Below are 20281 nucleotides of genomic sequence, written 5' to 3'. Positions count from 1 at the left end.
GAATATATAACAAATTCCAGTAAGTCAAAACCAAAAACATTAACAACGAAAATGGCCAAAAGATATGAACAGTTCACAAGAGATGTGGGAATGCCCAATAAACACATGAAAAGGCACCTAAGATCATTCATGACCACACTATTTCATCCTTCATCCTCACAGACAACACAGAATGTTAACGAGGATGCTGAGCAACTGGAGTGTCACTCTATTGCTGGTGGGAAGTGTAAACTGATCAACCACTTCGGAAACTAGGCTAGTACTTCAATAGATCCCCACCCTGTGACTAAGCAATCCCACTAACAATTTTTTTCTTTTTTTTAAACAATTTTTATTTATTTATTTACTTATTGGACAGAGAGAGAGAGAAAGAGAGAGATCGATCATAAGCAGGCAGAGAGGCAGGCAGGGGGTGGGGAGCAGACTCCCTGCTGAGGACAGAGCCCCATGCGGGGCTCCGTCCCAGGACCCTGAGATCATGACCTGAGCCGAAGGCAGAGGCTTAACCCACTGAGCCACCCAGGCACCCCACCCCACTAACAATTTCAGGAGAAATTGAAGACTTCTGTAAGAATGTTTATTGTAGCCTATTCACAATGACCAAAAACTTGGATACAACGAAATGTCTAATCATCAGATGGACAGATGAACGAATCGTGGTATATGCGCACTACATACAAAGGAGGAAACTACTTTACACTGACGAAGACTCTTTCCTTGACCAAACTCTAGCCAGACTGCTCTGAGCCCTCTTCTCAAGCCTGGCTCATCATATACAAACTCGAACAAACATTAACACAGTTTCTAACAGCACCAGGTCCCAACCCTGTGACAACACCAGTCCCCCTTAGTGCCTGCCTGAGGAAACTCAAGGCATCTACTGTTTGTTCAATCGACACTGAAAAGGTCAGGCCCTTGTCTCCCAGTGAGCAAATACAAGTGGTTTCATATGGACCAATACCTATTCTACTTTTTGCAATGTGTTACTTCTTGACCTTATTTGTCCGTGGCCTTACTTCTTCCTTCTCTCCTCAAATGCCTTCTTACAAATCGAGGTGCAGTTTCATTCACGCGGGACTCTTTTCCTGATTGCTACAGTTATTATTGATTAAAGTCCCGTCTCTCCACTTTAACCAGGATCAGGCTTTCTTTATCTTTGGTAAGTGCACACAACATGGATAAATCTCAAAGAACCCGCTGAGTGAAAGAAGACAAAGGAATTACATATGGCAAGATTGCATTCACACGTTGTTCAAGACCGGGCAAATTTAACCTACCACAGATCCTGAAATCAGAACATGACCAGCGGCGGTAAGGAGACTAACTACAAAGAGCTACTAAGGGTAACTTCTGGAGCTTCAGATACACTTTATGTCTTGTCTTTGGGGCTGAGACACAGATACACAGTTGACCCTCAACAACACAGTGGCTAGGGGTACCCAATCCCGTGCAGTCAAAAATCTGCACGTAAATTCCATCTCCCCCAAAATTTCACTACTACTTGCCTACTGTTGAGCAGAAGCACTACTGGTAATAGAAATAGTTGATTAAAGGTCTTTTGTACGGTATACGTATTATACATTGTATTCCCTCACTAAAATACGCTAAAGAAAATACTCAGAAAATCACGAAGAAAATACATTTGCATTACTGTACTATATATACCGGAAAATCTGAGCTGAGGTCAATACTCACACGCATATAAGCGGACTCATGTAATTCAAATCCATGTTGTTCAAGAGCCGACTGTTTACATTTCTTAAAGCTCATCAAACTGAACACTGAAGACTGAGCATTTTCTTTTATACATTATCTCCTCTCCCCTGCTCTCCCACCTCCAGCCTCTTCCTTCCTTCCCCTCCCCTTCTGTCTCTTACAATACCTGGGGAAATTCTTATTTTCTTTTTTTTTCTCTTAAGAAGGCCACGTGCCCACATGGAAAGCAACATGGGGTTTGAACTCACAACCCTGAGATTCTGACCTAAGATGAGATCAAGACTCACACGCTCAACCTGACTACGTCACCCGGGCACCCCTACCTGGGGAAATTCTAAAGGAGGAAAAAAAAAAAAAAACAAAAGATGAGAGTTGTGGCTGACCCTCCAAGTTCCCCTCTCAATATCCACCTACCCGTACTTCCTTAGTAAGAGGACCTCAATTTTTACGAGGTACCAATCTGTCCTGTGAGAAATTCTCCCCTCCCACATGTTCCTACAGCTAGGGGTAGGGCCACATGCCTAGTTCTGGACAATGACATATACGTTGGAAGTTTACACGATAGGGTTTCCTGAAAAGCCATTGCTCTAACAGAATTAGACAAGTGCCTTTTGTCAGGGTCCCTTTCTTTTCTTCCCTCCTGGAGTATAGTGGCTCAAATGAACTAACAAAACAGTTCCCTGGCACAAACTTATTCTTACTCTGGGAAGCAAGCTATGGGACCTCTCAATCAATTCACAACTAAGTTACATTACAAGTCAAAAGGTTCAGCCATCAAAATGAAAAAAGCAAGTCCAACTGGAAGTGAAGAAGGATTACACATGGCTGTGTTAAAATATATGTAAGAATTTGGTATCTAAGTGATGTTTCAAACCCATGGGGGTTATAGACCATCACTAGATGGTGTAGGGACAAAAACAGCTACCTTATATCATACAAAATAATAAGGATAGATAAAATGGTCTAAGCAATAGAAGCCAAAGCCATAAAAGTGCGAAAAGAAAATGTAATACCCGTTGAAAACGTCTTTTAAGGCATCCTCTAAAAGCCACAAGCCATGAAGTTAAACGTTCAGATTTGGCAAGGTAAACATTCGGAATGAAATGTATCATGACGGTGATCCAAAGGGGCACGTGCATCCGAATGTTTTTACCAGCAATGTCCACAATAGCCAAACTATGGAAAGAACCTAGATGTCCATCAACAGATGAATGCATAAAGAAGATGTGGTACATATATATACAATGGAATACTAAGCAGCCATCCAAAGAAATGAAATCTTGCCATTCGTGACGACGTGGATGGAACTGGAGGGTACTATGCTTAGCGAAATAAGTCAATCGGAGAAAGGCAACTATCATATGATCTCCCTGGAAATGAGGAAGTCGAGAAGCAACATGGGGGGCTTGGGGGGCAGGAAAAGAATAAATGAAACAAGATGGGACCAGGAGGGAGACAACCCGCAAGAGACCCTTAATCTCACAAAACAAACTGAGGGTTGCCAGGGGGAGGGCGGAGGGAGAGGGTGGCTGGGTTATGGACATTGGGGAGGGAATGTGCTATGGTGAGTGCTGTGAAGGGTGTAAACCTGGTGATTCACAGACCTGTACCCCTGGGGCTAACAGTACATTATATGTCAATTAAAAAAACAAAAAAAGAAATGTATCATCAAATGTTTGGTACAAGCGAAACTCAAAAGATAAGAAACAGTATGGGACAAAATATTGCGCCAAGTATAGAGGCAAGGACCACCATCCTATATATACAAAGTTCTTACAAATCAATAAAAGGGGCACCTGGGTGGCTTAGCCTTTGGCTCAGGTCATGATCCCACGGTCCTGGGATGCAGCCTCACTTCGGGCTCCCTGCTCTAGGGGAAGCCTGCTTCTCCTTCTCCCTCTGCCTGTCACTCTGCCTACTTGACCTCTCTCTCTCTCTCTCAGTCACTCCCCTTGCTTGTGTCCATGTGCGCTCTCTCTGTCAAATAAATAAATAAAATCTTCACGGGAAAACACTCCCCGCCAAAAAAACAAGTCAATAATAAAACTATAAGTAACCAAAAAGACAACCCAGTGGGAAAATGCTAAGAGAGGGGGTTCATACAAAAAAACTATCAGTGACAGAGACCAACTAAAAATACTCAGTCTTACTACTGATTATAAAAATATAAACTTAAGGGGCACCTGGGTGGCTCAACAGGGTAAGCATCTGACTCTTGAGTTTGGCTCAGGTCAAGGTCTCAGGGTTGTGGGATCTGGCCCTACACAGGCTCTGTACTCAGCAGGGACAGATTCTCTTTCTCCCTCTCCTTCTGCCCCTTCCCCATTCTCCCTCTCTCTCAAAATACAAAGAAATCTTTTTCTACCTGCCAGCCGACAATTTAAGAGACTAAGGTGAGTCTGTGAGAACATCTCATTTCCCATGGGTGCGAACAGAAACTGACATAACCTTTTGAGGACCATTTTGTAGAAGCTTCCTCCCTGAATTCCATCTCACTGGGAAATTCAAACACACATGCAAAAATGTTCATCAGAGCCCGAAGAGCCACCCAAATGATGAACAGAAATATCATCACAGAAGTACAACCACACTGTGGAATACCACTCAGCCAATTAAAAAAAAAGGGGGGGGAGAGGCAAGAACTTATATGCCCACTTTATTTAAATTAGGTTACTGGGTGGGGAAATGTATTCACTTTTGTCATCAAGAAATTAATCCTGAAGGGGCACCTTGCTGGCTAGCGGGAAAAGCAGGTGGTTCCTGATCTGGGGGTTTGGGGACAGAGATTCTTTAAAAATAAATTCCTTAGAAATAAAATCTTTTAAAAAAACTAACTGTAAGAGGAAAGTAATTAGAATTCTAGATGTGAAACCATTGTTTTCCATGATTTTTTTCCAAAATTTAATTAATTACCTTTTGGAAAAATACGGGGGGGGGGGGGGGGGGGGGGGGGGCGGAGGTGGCAAAAATCCAGAAAAGCCAAAATTCATTCTGTTTTCTGGATGGGCAAGTTTGGCAGCTAATTTACCCTCACCAGAATATCCTCATTCTAGAGTGACATGACTTCCCTGCGGAGGGAAAGCAGCAGCCCCCACTTCAGAATGTCTCGGGTCAAAATCTCAACCCTGCTCTCTGGGCTGAGCTGCGCAGATGTCAACCCTGTGCTGGGAAGGAAGGCCTCGGCCTCCGGAAAATGCCGCCTCTGCCAAGACGTGATCCTGTGACCCACTTGCACGTCCACAGTGACATTTTTTAATGCGGTTGACATCAGATTAACTTCTGGAATTCTCACAACAGAATTTCAGTCTTACAGCCCCTGGCCTGCATTCTAAAACACACAGGGCGCTAAAAACCAGTGAAACAGAACATGACAATTTGGAGACCTCGTGAGGAAACAGAATCTTCAGCATCTACATTCTGTTCCTCTCACTCTGCTGGCTGAGAAGTACTTACTGGGGTCTACAGGGCATGAGGCACTGCGGCACACATGGTCCCTCCGGGCACCATTATTCTCACGGGGTAGATAATCATTAAACAAGATGTCTGCGTTGCAACGGGACTGACTGCCACATGCACAGGGAAGAGATAGTGAGCTGGACCGTGTCTGCAGGTGTCAGGGGCCTCCGGAGGGAGCCGCATCTGACATGAGCTGGAAGAGCCAGAAGGCTGGGCACCTCCTTGACTCATGGGCCTCACCCACATCCAATCTGTCAGCACATCCCATCAGCTCTTCCTTCAACATGTACCCAGACTCGGGTCGATCAGCAGCACTTCCACCCCTACGACCCCAATCCAATCCCACAGCACCTCTTCTCTTGGAATATTCCAGTAGCCTCCTAAGTGATCTTCCTTCTTCCACCCCCACTGTTCTCAACAGAGAAGCTGAAGTGATCCCAATAAAACCCAAGTCAGGTCACCTCATTCTTTGCTTCAAAATCCCCCCTGACAGTTGCTCCCACCCCACGTCCCTAACATCTCCTTCTCCCTCACTCTGGCCTCGTCATTCCTGGAACAAGTCAGCCCAGCTCTCTCCACGGAGGCCTTCCTACTCCCCCTTCCCTCCTGCCAGGGACACTGTGCCCACAGACATGCACCGGGCTCACTCCCTCACCTCTTCCAAGGCTCTCCCCACCTTTGTCCTCAGGGGGCCTTCCCTGGCCATCCCAGCTCAGATGACAGCCCCTTCCAACCCTCCTACAACATGCGGCATCCCCTGACACACCAGATTCCTTGCCTCTCTGTTTTCTGGCTGCTTATCTCCCCGGAAGAAAGGCTCGCTAACCGCTCCACCCTGGTCTGTTTGGGTCCCATCCAGAACTGCAGGGGAACCGTGCCTCCGGCAACTGAGCAGGCATTCAACAGAGAATATGGAGTCAATGCATTCATCTGAGGGGAGATGAGAGCTCATGAGGGTTGGGGAGAACCTAGGAGGAAAGCAAGACTGAAGAGGGAGGACGGAGCAGCCGTGCAGACACAGAAGGAACGTTTGCGTCCACCTCCAGTGGCAACAAGAAGCCATGACCCTAGGCAGGGTATGAATGAATGGGGCTTCCACAAATCTCTGGATTCCGGGGGAGATGTCCTTGGGGGAGGTAGGAACACCGGGAAGCGCACCGATCACACTAGCACCATGGCTCAGACCACAAATGACCATAAATCGGGCTGAGAGGGCAGAAGGAGAGGTGGAGAAAAGGAGGTAGAGCCCAGAAATATTTAGCAGATAAAATCACAGGTCTGCGTGGATGATCGCAGAAGAGGGAAAGGAAGTAAAAGCAGAGTTCCAAGATAACTCTTCCCTTTTGCACGTGGGAGAAGACGGACACAGCGGTCCCATTCACAGAGTTCGAGGGCGTGGTGGTGAAAGGCATCTCCAGTATAGTTTTGGAAAGACTGGATTTGGGATAACTCTGAGACATCCAATGCAGATCACCAGTCCGCAGCAGGAAACCCAGGGTACCGTGGAGGATCACGGAAAGCAAAGAGAGTCCTACCACACAGTGCAGGTTCCACCTTGGAGCTGATGGGGAATCAAAAGCTTTCCAGGGGGCACCTGGGTGGCTCAGTGGATTAAGCCACTGCCTTCAGCTCAGGTCATGATCTCAGGGTTCTGGGATCGAGCCCCACATCGGGCTCTCTGCTCAGCAGGGAGCCTGCTTCCTCCTCTCTCTCTGCCTGCCTCTCTGCCTACTTGTGATCTCTCTCTCTGTCATAAATAAATAAAATCTTTAAAAAAAAAAAAAAAAAAAAAAAAAAAAAAGCTTTCCAGTAACACAGTAACAAGAGAAGATGTGGGATTCCAAAAAGATCACCCTGGCCGGAGCAGGGCATGTGGTTGGGAGAGGGAGCTGGACAAGAAGCAGGTGGGATGAGGAGGACGTTTGCAACAGAGCAGGCAGGAGAAGGGACCTGAGCCAGGGGTGCGGCCACACGGAAGGAAAAGGGAACAGACTTGCCCTTTGTCACCAGTGCGGCTCCCACACGGCTCCTGGGGATGGTCGAAAACAGAGCACATCACCTGCCCGCCTTGGAAACCCCTCGGTCCTCCCGCATTTCACTCTCTGACAGCCTCTCCAGAACGCTCTCTTGCTACCCGCTCCCTGACACAACGTCAAGTGCCGCTGACACAGCCCTGGGCTTCAGTGTCCAGGCTAGTTTCCCTGTCCGGCAAACACCTGTTTGTCTTTTGAAGACTTCCCTCTCCACTGGGCAGAAGAGCAGTGCTGACATCGCGGGAGGTGGCCTGGCACCATGAGCAAGGCTGCACAGCTGGAGGAGCGGGCCCGGCGCATACAGAGAGGCCATGTGGTTCTACTGTTTGACACAAAGGACCTTGCAGAACAGCAGCACGAGGTGACCTGGCTGTGGGGAAGAAGGGAGACAAAATAGGACCACTTCCTCCCTTGTCCAAACACACAAACCAGGTTGTCATGCCCACCACAAAATACCAATTGTCCTCTTTCCCGGCTCATACTAGTGAGCACCTTCCTTCTGAATGACACTGTTCATCACACTACTCACACCTCCTTCTAGAAAAGACTGATAGAGCTAGCTAATCCCAGAACTATCTCGCCTCCTGTCAGCACTCAGTCCAGACCACACCCCTGCTTCCTTGAACACTCCCAAAAACATCCGCCCAAGTCCAAACCCTGTACGTTCTTCAAACACCCCTTTCTCACTGATCAGCCCCACAGTTCCCAATATGGGGTTCTCCCCCACAATAAGTACGAACCCACTGTGTTAAGGCAGGTTTGCTCCCAGTGGCCTCTGGGGAGGACGCTGACCACTGCCACGGGAGGAAAGGATGGCTCCCTTTCTTGGAGGGATGTTCATGGAGTTTCCAATCTGAAGGTTCCCCATCTTCTCTGTGAAGCACTACCCATCCCAATGCCCATGTTACATAGAGAATGAAAGAGGAGGGCCGGCATCCATCACAGGGTTGAGGAGAGTGGGAAAAGTCTGCTGGAAGGATTCCAGAGAGTGGGAAAGGGAGCTGCCCAGAGAACCACAGAATGGGGGAGCTCCATGAGGGCACAGGTGAGGCTGGTTCGCAGGAACTCATAGTCATTCTGAGCTGCCCTGCTGTGTGATTCCCACCATCACGATTGAAGGTGAACATGGATGCTTTGGTTCCCCCAGGGCTTGGGGTTTACTCGGACAAAAGGCAAGGGCGGTAGAAGCATTGCCAGGACAACCGCTGAATCATGGGCTGGGAACTCCAAGCTCAGCTGAGAGATGAGAGCGTCGAGGGAGAATAAAGGACAGAGAAATCCAAGGAGGTCCTCGGGAGGAGCGCGCAGATAGCAGAGCAGAAATGACAGAAGGAACATGCTGGAAAGAAGAGATCGGGGCTGAAAGGAGCCGCGCTGCTCACGTGCGAGGTGGTGCAGCACCAGGGTGGAAATCCAGGGCACCACGCTGGGAGTGGTGGCAGAAGTGATCATGCCAAAGTAGGCGTCTGAGAAAATGAGTGAGAAAATGAGTGTCCTGTGTGGAAGCTGGGTCCTCCATGTGTACATGGAGGCCACCTAGGCCTGTAGCAGGAGACATAGTGGAAGACTGTGGGCCTAGCACCCAAGTCTTCCATGAACTGGTTTAATAACTATGGGGGGTTGGGAGAAAACAGTAATGATGAGGAGGCCAGAATGCTCTCCCTAGGGACCACAGATCTCAAAGAAATGGCATGGGGGCAAAGAAGAAGGAAGACACCAATCTTGAACCCCCCAGACCTGAAAAATGCAGGGTATGAGAACACAGAGAACACCCTATGGGTCATCAAGAATGGATGTCCCCCCCCAGAAGGATCGAAGCAAAGAGTAGGATGAAATGGCTACGGAGAGGTTGAGGAAACAGAGGTGGCTGGTGATTATGGACTTCTAATTTCCCAGGACACGGGAGGGGTTGGGGGTGGGGGGTCACAGGAAAAAAAAGAGGGAATAGCCTTAGGGGAATAGCAGGATGGGGAAGATAAGGAGAGGGGAGATGAGGAAAATGGAATGGAATTATTAGAATATAATAACATATAAGCCAATATGTCCAATGAGAAGTGTTCTAACTGTAGGATGGTAGGAATGACAGCACTAGTTCACCATGAAGGTGACATGGTGCCGACACTAACTACCCATCTTGAGCAGCTGCTCTGTGCCAGGCACTGGGGGGAGCCCCTCACATTTCATCTTCCAGCGGCCATCTCAGTTTCACAGCACTGGTTAGTCCAGGAGGGCTCTGTACTGAAGGAGGTAACACACCAAACCTGCAGCACCCTAGGTCTCCTGGGAGGCTAACTGGCTTTCTTAGCATTATTTTAGGGATTTTTCGCCATAGTCTATTGAGGCAGGAACCAGCGTGATCCACAGCGAGGACAGAGTGGTAAATTCATCCTAATGATACTCAGATGGAGGGAAGTCAAGGGGCGCACAGATGGCCCATTTGCTTGAGCATCTGTTTCATTTTGACTCAGGTCATGATCTGAGGGTCACAAAATCAAGCCCCATGTTCCCTGAGAGTCTTTCCCCCTCCCTCTCCCCCTGACCCTACCCCCGTCACGTGCATGACGTCAATCTCTTAAGAAAGAATACAATCAGAAAAAAAAAGGAAGGAAATCAAAAGTAGTAATAATAATTTGTGGAAGGCTTCACTCTGTGCTAGATCCTGGCTGACTGCCGTGGATCTATTTCTCATTTAATCCTTACATCCCAAAGGCCAGTTACCATTCTTTTCCCCATTCCAAAGAGAGGACTGGGGCAGAAAGGGATCTGTCCATGATTCATGCAAGGTATCCCTATGCTACCAATAACATGACTTTCTGACAAGGTTTAAGAATTTAACACACCACAGTGAAGGTGCAGATCACGAAATCGAGGACTTGAAGGACAGAGCCCTGCAAAATGGTTTTCAAACATTAACTTGTGGATTCTCCCAATCTTCTTGCATGTGGTTGCCCATGAAGGAAAGCCCAGTGCCAAAAAAGCTGTCATGAAAACCCATCCACATGGCAAACATACCTGGGTCTTACAGCCCGGGACCTATCCCAGAAGATTCTGACTCAGTGAGTCTAGAGGAGGATCTCAGAATCCTCCTCTTTTTTCTTTAAAAAAAGCCCCACAGGCTTTGCTGGATGTGCCCTTTGGCCTGGGTACGACTACCTTAGAGTCTCTGCAATTCCAAACCCAACTTCCCGAACTACAATGTGGTCGCTGTCTGCAGACACAGGGGGCCACTGGAAACTGAGGCAGAGAGGAACAGAGAAATTGTAAAAACCTTCCTACAGAGAGTCACGGAAAGGCAAGCTCTACTTACGGCGACTTTCTCTCTCCTTTTGCTGTATCTGAGTTACTCCACAGTTGATGGCACTTTTGTTAAGTAACCAAGTTTGCACAAACGTTACCAACAGATATTAAAGCCATATTAACAACTTAGCAAGAAACATAATTGTAATATGCTACTGAAAAGTATTTTATTTCTCTCTGATCATTTCAATGGCACATCAGATTCCCTTAGTAAATAACAGTCAATAAGAGAAAAATTATTTCTGATTCAACAGTGCTACACATGTGGTCAACAGCACCTACAAATTGGAGGAGAAATGAAGTTGGGTCGAAGCCATTTATATTCACATATACCACCACACACTGTCCCCAAGTCTTCAAAACTTCTGTATTTATCTAATTATTGAATCAACCACTACTAATACCTATTACACGTCATACATGGCTCTAAGTCTTTTATTAATGTTAAATATCATTTTGTCTTTACAGTCAGCTATGAAGTAGCATTATTATCATCCCCATTTCTCCCATCAGGAAACTGAGATCAAGAGTGCTTCAGTAACACAGCTCTTAAGCGGCGAAGCTAAGATCAGTTTGGCACTGGACTCCATGGTTTAAATCACTATGTTAAGTCTCCAAGTACCTACAGAAAGGGCAAGTCTTCACCCCAAACCTTGGTTTTCCCCACCCTACAGTCCTCACGTGCTCCAGCCTCAAGGACAGTCGATTCTTTAACAGTTCACACTCCTGTCCTGTTCTAATGGAACACCCTCCCACATCTACCATTTGTCTAGACTTCTGGTCTCCGCTGAAACATTATTTCCAAATTACAAACTCAAACCACACCCTGTATTTCTCAGCACTTAAGGAAAAACTGTAATTATGATTTTACGGGTAATTATTTGCTTTCTGTCTTGTCCAAACAGGTGGTCAGACTATTGATCATGTGTTCCCAATCACCACCCACTACCACCCAAAAGGAAGGGCCCACCACAAAGGGCTGCACTACAACCCTGAGAATATAGACTCCGGGGGCCTCCACGCAAGAACTCTGGAAATTACTGGCTCTGTGCACCAATATTACCCGGTCCTGGGACCTGCACTCCCTCCGAACCACCCCCAACCCCGCCTTGATTGGCCTGACTCAAGTTCACAGTGGGGATTCTGACAACCCCCAGTGGATGTAATCTACTCAAGAGGGAGAACCCGAACGTTTCCCCCATCAACACGACACTTCCTCCCTTCACGCTGGTCTTCCACCAAGACCTTAGCCCCAAGAAGGCCGACACCCCGTCTGCCTGGTTCGGCCAGCATTCCCAATCCTGCTATCCCCAAGCCCGGGCCACAGCACAGGTGAATAATTAGCCGCTCCATAACGAAGCCCCGCTCCGGGCTCTTCACGGCTGCGACAGGAGGGTGCACGAGGCGACGGCTACCTTTTGGCGAAGGAGCCTGTTCCTGAGACACACGCCCGCCTCCCACCGAGGCCCCCGCTCCCAGAGGACGCCGGACCCTGAGCCCGCGCCCCGCAGGTACCTCTGAGCAAAGAAGCATCTCCACAAGCGCCGCGCACTCCCTCGTCGTCGCTACCGAGGAGAAAAGCAGGAAGCGAAAGACGGCGTCTTCAGGCCACTATCCTTGCACGCGGGGGTTCCGGGATGCTGATGCTGTGCCCCGCCGGAGATGGAAGCGGGCGCCACAAACACCGAGGGGACCGCCAGTCCTCCGAGACGCATGTGAGATGGCTGGCTCCGCAGACTCATGTGACGCCGCATACGTCAGCTTCGCTAATAACCTTCGCGCTCATTGACGCGTCTGCCCAGTCGCTGATTGGACAATTTCCCCTCCCGCCCGAGCGAGCTTCCGCGTGTGTGGGAACGAAAGAATTATCCAGTGACCTGAAAGCAGGGCTGAGGAGGTTAAAAACACACACACACACACACACACACACACCACACACACACACACACACACACACACACACACACACACACACACACACACACACAACACACACACACACACACACACACACACACACACACACACACACACACACACACACAAAAAACAAACAAACCCGGGCCAATAAGCGTCTGGATCGACGGGCCAATGACCAAAAAGGTTTCTGGAATCTGACGTGAGTGACGTCATTAAATCGCGTCAGATGAGAGCGGTGGAACCCAGCCCATCTCTCCCGTCTTCTCGGCGTTTGGCCGGTTCCCTCCGCGTCTGTGGACCTCCGCTTCCATGTCCCCGGTGGACACAGCATCCCGGAACCTCCACCCCCATGGCCACTAGCTTGAGGACGCCCGCTTTCCCCTCATGTTCTTCTGCCTCGACAGACACAGACGACGAGGGAGTGCGCGGCACTTGTGAAGATGCTTCTATGTGCAAGAGGTACCTTTGGGGCGCGGGGTCAGGGGCCGGTGTCCCCCGCGGGGTTGGGGCCTCGGGGGGAGGCGGGCCTGTGTCTCAGGAACACGGTCGTTCGCCCAAAGGTAGCTGTCACCTCGCGCGCCCCTGGTTTCCAACCCGTGAAGAGCCCGGAGCGGGGGCTTCATTTATGGAGCTGTTAATTATCTACCTGTGCTGTGCGCGGGGCCTGGGCATAGCGGGACTGGGATGCGGCCCGAACCAGGCAGAAGGGGTGTCGGCCTTCTTGGGGCTAAGGTTTTGGTGGAAGACCGATGTCAAACGAGTAAGTGTCGTGTTGACGGGGAAGAAGTTCGGGTTCTCCCTCTTGAGTAGATTACATTTCACTGGGGGTTGTCAGGATCCCCATTGTGCACCTGACATCAGGCCAGTCATGGCCGGGGGGTCGGAGGGAGTGCGGGCCCAGGACCGGGTAATATTGGTGCACAGAGCCAGTAGTTTCCAGAGCTCATGGATGAAAGTCCCCGGAGTCTACATTCTCAGGGGTGTAGTGGGGGCAGCGTTGTGAGCACAGATGTGTGTGACACATTGGCAAGCACGAGGCTGGAGTGTAGTTTGTTCAGCAGAAATTGTTGAGAGTGTACTTTGTGGTGGGCCCTTCCTTTTGGGTGGGTGGTGAGTATTCAGTGATTGGGAACACATGGTAATTAGGACTGAGGTGTCTGAGGTACTCACCCCCGTTTGAACAACACAGGAAGCAAATAATTACCGGTGAAATACGTCGTTACCCTTTGCTTTGAGTGCATAGAAGGACTGCCGTGCATTAGAGTTTGTGATTTAGAGAATGATGTTTAACGGGAGAACAGAGGGCTAAGATCAAACATGGGCCGGGGGGGGGGGGCTGGTTTCAGTTAGGGTAGGGAAGGAGTGTGCACTGTTAAGGGAATTGAGGGAATGTTCTTGGAATTGAGGCCAGGTGGGGATTGTACGGTTGGGAAAACCAAGGTTTGGTGTTAAGACTTGCAGGTTTTGTAGGTGCTTGGAGACTAAGGATAGTGATTTAAAACGTGGAGTCCAGAGCCAAGCTGATCCTAGCGCTGCCACTTAGGAGCTGTGTTACTAAAGCAATCTTCTTCTGAGTTTCCTGATCTGTGAAATGGGGATGATAATATTCCCACTTCATAGATGATAGTAAAGATGAAATAGTATTTAACATTAATAAAACACTTGGAGCCATGTCTGTCGTGTAGTAGATGTTAGTGGTGTTTGATTCAATAAATAAATACATACATACATAAGTACTGAAGACTTTAGGTTATCTGTGGTGTATTTTTGAACTGAAATGGCTTCGACCCAATTTCATTACTTCTCCAGTTTGTAGGTACTGTTGACCACATGTGTAGCACTGTTGAATCAGAAATAAGTGCATCCACAGTGTGATTGTACTTCTGTGATGATATTTCTGTTCATCATTTGGGTGGCTATTCAGGCTGTGATGAACATTTTGCATGTGTGTTTGAATTTCCCAGTGAGATGGAATTCAGGGAGGAAGCTTCTACAAAATGGTCCTCAAAAGGTTATGTCAGTTTCTGTTCGCACCCATGGGAAATGAGATGTTCTCACAGACTCACCTTAGTCTCTTAAATTGTCGGCTGGCAGGTAGAAAAAGATTTCTTTGTATTTTGCGAGAGAGGGAGAATGGGGAAGGGGCAGAAGGAGAGGGAGAAAGAGAATCTGTCCCTGCTGAGTACAGAGCCTGTGTAGGGCCAGATCCGATAACCCTGAGACCCTTGACCTGAGCCAAACTCAAGAGTCAGATGCTTACACCTGTTGAGCCACCCATGTGCCCCTTAAGTTTATATTTTTATAATCAGTAGTAGGGCTGAGTATTTTTAGTTCATATGGTTCAATTTTTAGGAAAAATGAAATCTCATGCATTTTAGTTTTTTATCCAGTTTTGTTTGTTTTGTTTTTGTAGCTTGTGGCTATAAATTGGTACTCTCTCCTTGACGGGCAGTTAAAAATAATGACACATTTAAAATACATGTAACTTTTGATCCAGCAATTCTATTTACACCCCGCAAGTAAATTCCTATGTAAATTTTGACTCTCCCTAACTTAACTATCAATAGCCTGCTGCCAACTGGAAGCCTGACTGATCATGTGAACGTAACACATAGTGTGTATTCTCTATATATTATATACTGTATTCTACAATAAGGTAAGCTAAAGAAACTGTTATTAAGAAAATCCTGGCAGGCCGCCGGCAGTGGCCGAGTAGGCGGCGCAGCGGACTGCGGCCAGAGAGTAGCGCCCAGCGCTGCGGCCGCGGGACCGCGCCGCGACCGCCTGGCTGGCCCCGAGAGAGAGCTCCCGCCGCCGCCGCCGCCGCGTTGCCACTGCCGCCGTTGCCGCTGCCAGCCGCGTTCGCGAGCAAGGAAATGTGGGACATGTGGATTTGGGGATATAAATTCATTTGAAAAAACCACTTTGGGGTTATGACGTGATTTCTGATGAAACTGGATTAGAATAATTTTCATGACCTTTGTGTATTTATAGTTATATATATAGTATATATATATATATAGATATATTTTTTAAATTTTGCATTTGGACCTAAGTGCCATGAGAAATTTGCATATGCAAGGTGGTAATAGCCACCTCCTTGATTTGGGGTACTCTTGGATATTTTCCTGCTGCTTTACCTTCAGTGAATGCAACCAATGTGATGAAAGAAGGAGCAAGGACTTCTCCCGCTGGGGATGTTCTAGAGCCAAGACAAAAGCCTCATGAAGTCCTGGAGAATGGGAAACCAGTCTCATTCCTAAAGAGGATCAAGAAAGATGAAAGAGGTTTTAAAATCAATCAGTTCAGTTTAATGGCGATGAGATGATTGCACTCAACAGATCTTTACGAGATGTCAGGTTAGAAGGGTGTAAACAAGGCGTATCCCAGATAATCTCCTACAACCAGTGTGGTGATTGTTTTCCACGACGAGGCTTGGAGCACACTTCTGCGAACTGTCCAGAGTGTCAGTAATCGCTCACCAAGACACATGCTAGAAGAAATTGTTCTAGTAGATGATGCCAGTGAAAGAGACTTTTTAAAAAGACCTCTGGAGAGTTACGTGAAAAAATTAAAATTACCAGTTCATGTAATTCGAATGGAACAACGATCTGGCTTGATCAGAGCTAGATTAAAAGGAGCTGCTGTGTCTAAAGGGCCAAGTGATCACCTTCTTAGATGCTCACTGTGAATGCACAGTGGGAGTGGCTGGAGCCTGTCCTTAGCCATAATCAAACATGACAGGGAAAACAGTGGTCTGTCCTATCGCTGATGGGGATCAGTGATGATACTTTTGAGTACATGGCAGGCTCTGATATAGACCTGTGGTGGCTTCACTGGAAGCTTCATTTCCGCTGGTATCCAGTTCCCTAAGAGAGATGGACCGAAGGAAAGGTGCTCGGACTCTTCCTGTCAGAACACCTACAATGGCAGGAGGCCTTTTTTCAATAGACAGAGAGTACTTTCAGGAAATTGAACATACGATGCCGGAATGGATATTTGGGGAGGAGAAAACCTAGAAATTTCCTTTAGGATCTGGCAATGTGGAGGGACTTTAGAGATCGTCACCTGCTCCCATGTTGGACAACAGTGTTTCGGAAAGCCACACCTTACAACGTTTCCAGGAGGCACAGGACAGATTATCATAAAATAACAGACGACTTGCAGAAGTGTGGATGGATTAGTTCAAGAATTTCTTCTATATAATTTCTCCAGGTGTTCCAAAGGTAGATTATGGAGATCTATCATCAAGACTTGGTTTAAGACACAAACTACAATGCTAACCTTTCTCCTGGTACCTAGAGATATTTATCCTGATTCCCAGATTCCACGTCACTATTTCTCTTTGGGAGAGATACGAAATGTGGAAACAATCTGTGTCCTAGATAACATGGCCAAAAAGAGAATGAAAAAGTTGGAATTTTAACTGTCATGGTATGGGAGGTAACCAGGTTTTCTCTTCTAAACTGCCAACAAAGAAATTAGAACAGATGACCTTTGCTTGGATGTCTCTAAACTTAATGGCCCAGTCACAATGCTCAAATGCCACCACCTAAAAGGCAACCAACTTTGGGAGTATGATCCAGTGAAATTAACCCTGGCCAGCATGTGAACAGTAACCAGTGCCTGGATGAAGCCACAGAAGATGATAGCCAGGTGCCCAGCATAGAGACTACAATGGAAGCCGGTCCCAGCAGTGGCTTTCTTCGAAATGTCACCCTGCCAGAAATATTCTGAGACCAAATTTACAAAAAAGAAGAAAGAAAGAAAGAGAAACGGAAAAAAGAAAGAAAAGAAGAAAAGAAAAAAGAAAAAAAGTAAGGATTGACTGGCTACCTCAGCATACATTCTGCCACATTCTTAAGTAGCAAAAAAGGAAAAGTGCTTTCCTCCTCCGGGGATGTAAGGGTTATCAGCCATTAAAACTTAGACTCTTCTCGCTTTCACTAGCTGTGAACCAGCCTTCTTGTCCAAAGGACGTGAAACTACGTAGTAGCGAGACTGTGCACACTGATGTTTACAAGAGTGGGAAGAGTCCCTAAGAGTCATCAAGATCATGGTAAAGAATATGCAGGACAATGATGCATCAACACAATGTGCTGTTCCGGAGCTGCCCCTCGTACGGTTTTGCTTGCACGTCAGTAACTGCGGTCTGAACGTGCGATCCTAATGAAGAGATTTCCAAGATTTTTTTCTGATTAGACCTGGTAACCAGTATATTAAATATTGATATAAAAATAAGTGAAAAAGAACTGGAACCAGTTTCAGAATCTGGAAAACAACATTTTATACGATTTAAGAAGACACTATATTAAACAGGGTTTAAGGAAATTAAAAACAGAACTATGAGAAGTACAATTTGTTATAGTATAGTATCAAATTCTATATAGATTTTATACCTCAGTGGGGAAAAATAACTGATTGCAGTGACATTCATTTTCATCTGTGGTAGTCATGGATGCTTTTTTTTTTCCCCCTTGGGGTGCTGAAATTGAGCTGAAAAAAAAATGTCTCTTTGAACATAGTTTTAAAATCGCTTTCTTCAAGTTTTTATTTGGGTTTATTGGGCTGTTGGAATTGTAATTTTGAATTGCTTTCAGAGAATGAAGATTTAACATAATGTCTGGTCTCACTGAACACGTTAGATCTCTCAGTTGCTCTTGGGTCAGCTGGCTTGTAGACTTTCACGTACAAATTTCTTCTTAGATCTTGAACTTCTTCACTTGATTCAGCTGATTATGCTTAATACCCAAGATTCATTCTACTGTATTACAGATTTATTTTCACCAGCAATAAATCTTCAGTTCTTTATGATTCCACTCAACAAAAGGCCTGCAGAAGTGATTATTTGGATATTTAGAGAGGATACGATGGATTGTTTTTTGGGAAAACTTTTTTCACTCCATACTCAGATGTGCTTTATTGTCAAGTGCATATTTAGATTAGGTTCTTGAATTGTAATGGTGATCTGCTGCCCTTTTTTTTTTAATAAAATTTGACTGAAAATGTTGACCTTGTTTAATGAGTTAACCGAAGAACTGCAGCTACTGCTCCACATTAGTCCTGCATTTCTTCCATGTAGGTTAAATCCATTTTTTTTTCTGATTTTTAATACCACAAAATAACTTCAGAATCAATTAAAAGTTGAGTTAATTTCATTTAAAAAAAAAGAGCATCATAAGAAAGAGAAATACATTTATAGTGCTGAACTGTAAAAAAATCCACACGTAAGTGGACCCACACAGTTCAAACCTGTGTTATATTCAAGGGTCACCTGTAGATACATAGAGATAAATAATCCCAAGTCCAGTTGTTAGGGGAAAAGGAAGATGTAGGACAATGTTAACAGTATGCTCTTATCTGTATTAGAAATAAGAAAGTATAAAAGGGAGATTATAAACCTCCATGCTGATATATAGGTACAGAGTATTTCTGGAGTCAGACCTAAGAAATCTGTAAAAATGGTTCCTCTGGAGAGGGATCTGGGCATCTGGAATGTGAGAGAGGTGGTTTCTCTTCTGCAAGTTTCTGTCTTAATAACCGCGTACCGTGTCTGTACTTTTTTTTTCGTCAGAAAAGGTGTTAAAGGATATTTAGAAGGATCTGCAATTCTAGCATTCAGAAATACCCACTGTTAACATTTTGATATCTTTTCTCCCAGTCTTTTCCTTTGTGTGAGTATTTATAGGTTTGTGTGTGTGAATATACACATAGCCCTGTACATATGCTGTTAGGAAACAGTCCCCCAAATAATGTCAAAATTGGTATCAAACCGTACCTATAGTCCTCTATATTGATTTCCAACATTTATTACTATGCTGTGATATTTTTAGGTCAGTGCATATTGTTTGAAAAACAAAGAATATTTTAATTTCTATAAAATATAGATGGATGTATAAAATGGGATGCATGCCAAATGTGACGCTCGGGTGACGTCATAGGGAGTTCTTGTGCTAGAATGGCCTCTCAGAGTTTCCCAAATTGGACTGAGATGGACAGGCCTTCTTACACCCGGTATCGATCCGTCCCTGGATATGGGCCATCCAGGAAGAAAGAAGCCTCTCTGCACTGGAGGCAATCTCCAAAGCCGCTCATAGCATTCCCAGGAGTTAGGGTAACAGATCCTTCACTCAAGACAGATATGGGTGGCATATTGTGGTCAGTATCCACTGCAGTCTACCCTTTTTTATGTTCAGATCTATTTCTTCATATATGTTCTGGAAGTAGCAACATTATTGTTAGGGGTGGGCCCCTTTCTCTTTGGGAAACTTTTAAAAAAGAAGGTTGATGAAACTACAATTCCTGGTCTTGCAGCTAGTCTGAGGGTTATAACTGATACTCATTTGCTCCGTCTTGCTCTGTCCATTCTAGATTCCTCTTACCCTCAGCCATCACCCTCCCTGGTCCCAGTGGCTTCCTTGGTGACATGACCTAGACCCTCATCCTTGAAGGGGAGGAACTCCTGGTCATATGCCCGTTTTGGGCTGAAATTGCCACACTTGTGCATATCTGGTCAAAATTGGGGAAGGGTACACCAAGAAGTGTCCAGTTGGGTCTCCTGAATGCCAAGCATATTCCTCCATGCCTCTGTTGTATAACCTTCTCGTGCCAGAATGGTGACTCCTATTTTTGCCTGCTGGTTCCTGGATTGAAAGAACACAAAGAGCTCAGGTGGGCAGCCATAGCTTATAGTTCAGGGGAAGTCTTGCTGTGTTCCCTTTGGAGACCTGTACCTTCCGACGCTGCAGAGCTCAGTGTTGGGAGACGGTTTATCATGGATCGTTTCCTTTACTGCACCTCTTGCAAGCAGACACAGACTGCTTTTGTTCTGAGCCGTCTTCTCAAGGATGCTTGTAGAC

The 20281-nt window shown here is 46.3% G+C and overlaps 1 pseudogene; it reads left to right on the top strand.

The window, feature by feature from the left end:
• The first annotated feature begins 14458 nt into the window (after positions 1-14458).
• Positions 14459-17184, top strand: LOC125091132 (polypeptide N-acetylgalactosaminyltransferase 1-like; annotated as a pseudogene).
• The last annotated feature ends 3097 nt before the right edge of the window (positions 17185-20281 follow it).

This window comes from Lutra lutra, chromosome 18 (genome assembly GCF_902655055.1).
Source record: "Lutra lutra chromosome 18, mLutLut1.2, whole genome shotgun sequence".
Taxonomy (NCBI): Eukaryota; Metazoa; Chordata; class Mammalia; order Carnivora; family Mustelidae; genus Lutra; species Lutra lutra.
This window is presented reverse-complemented; position numbering and strand designations above follow the sequence as displayed.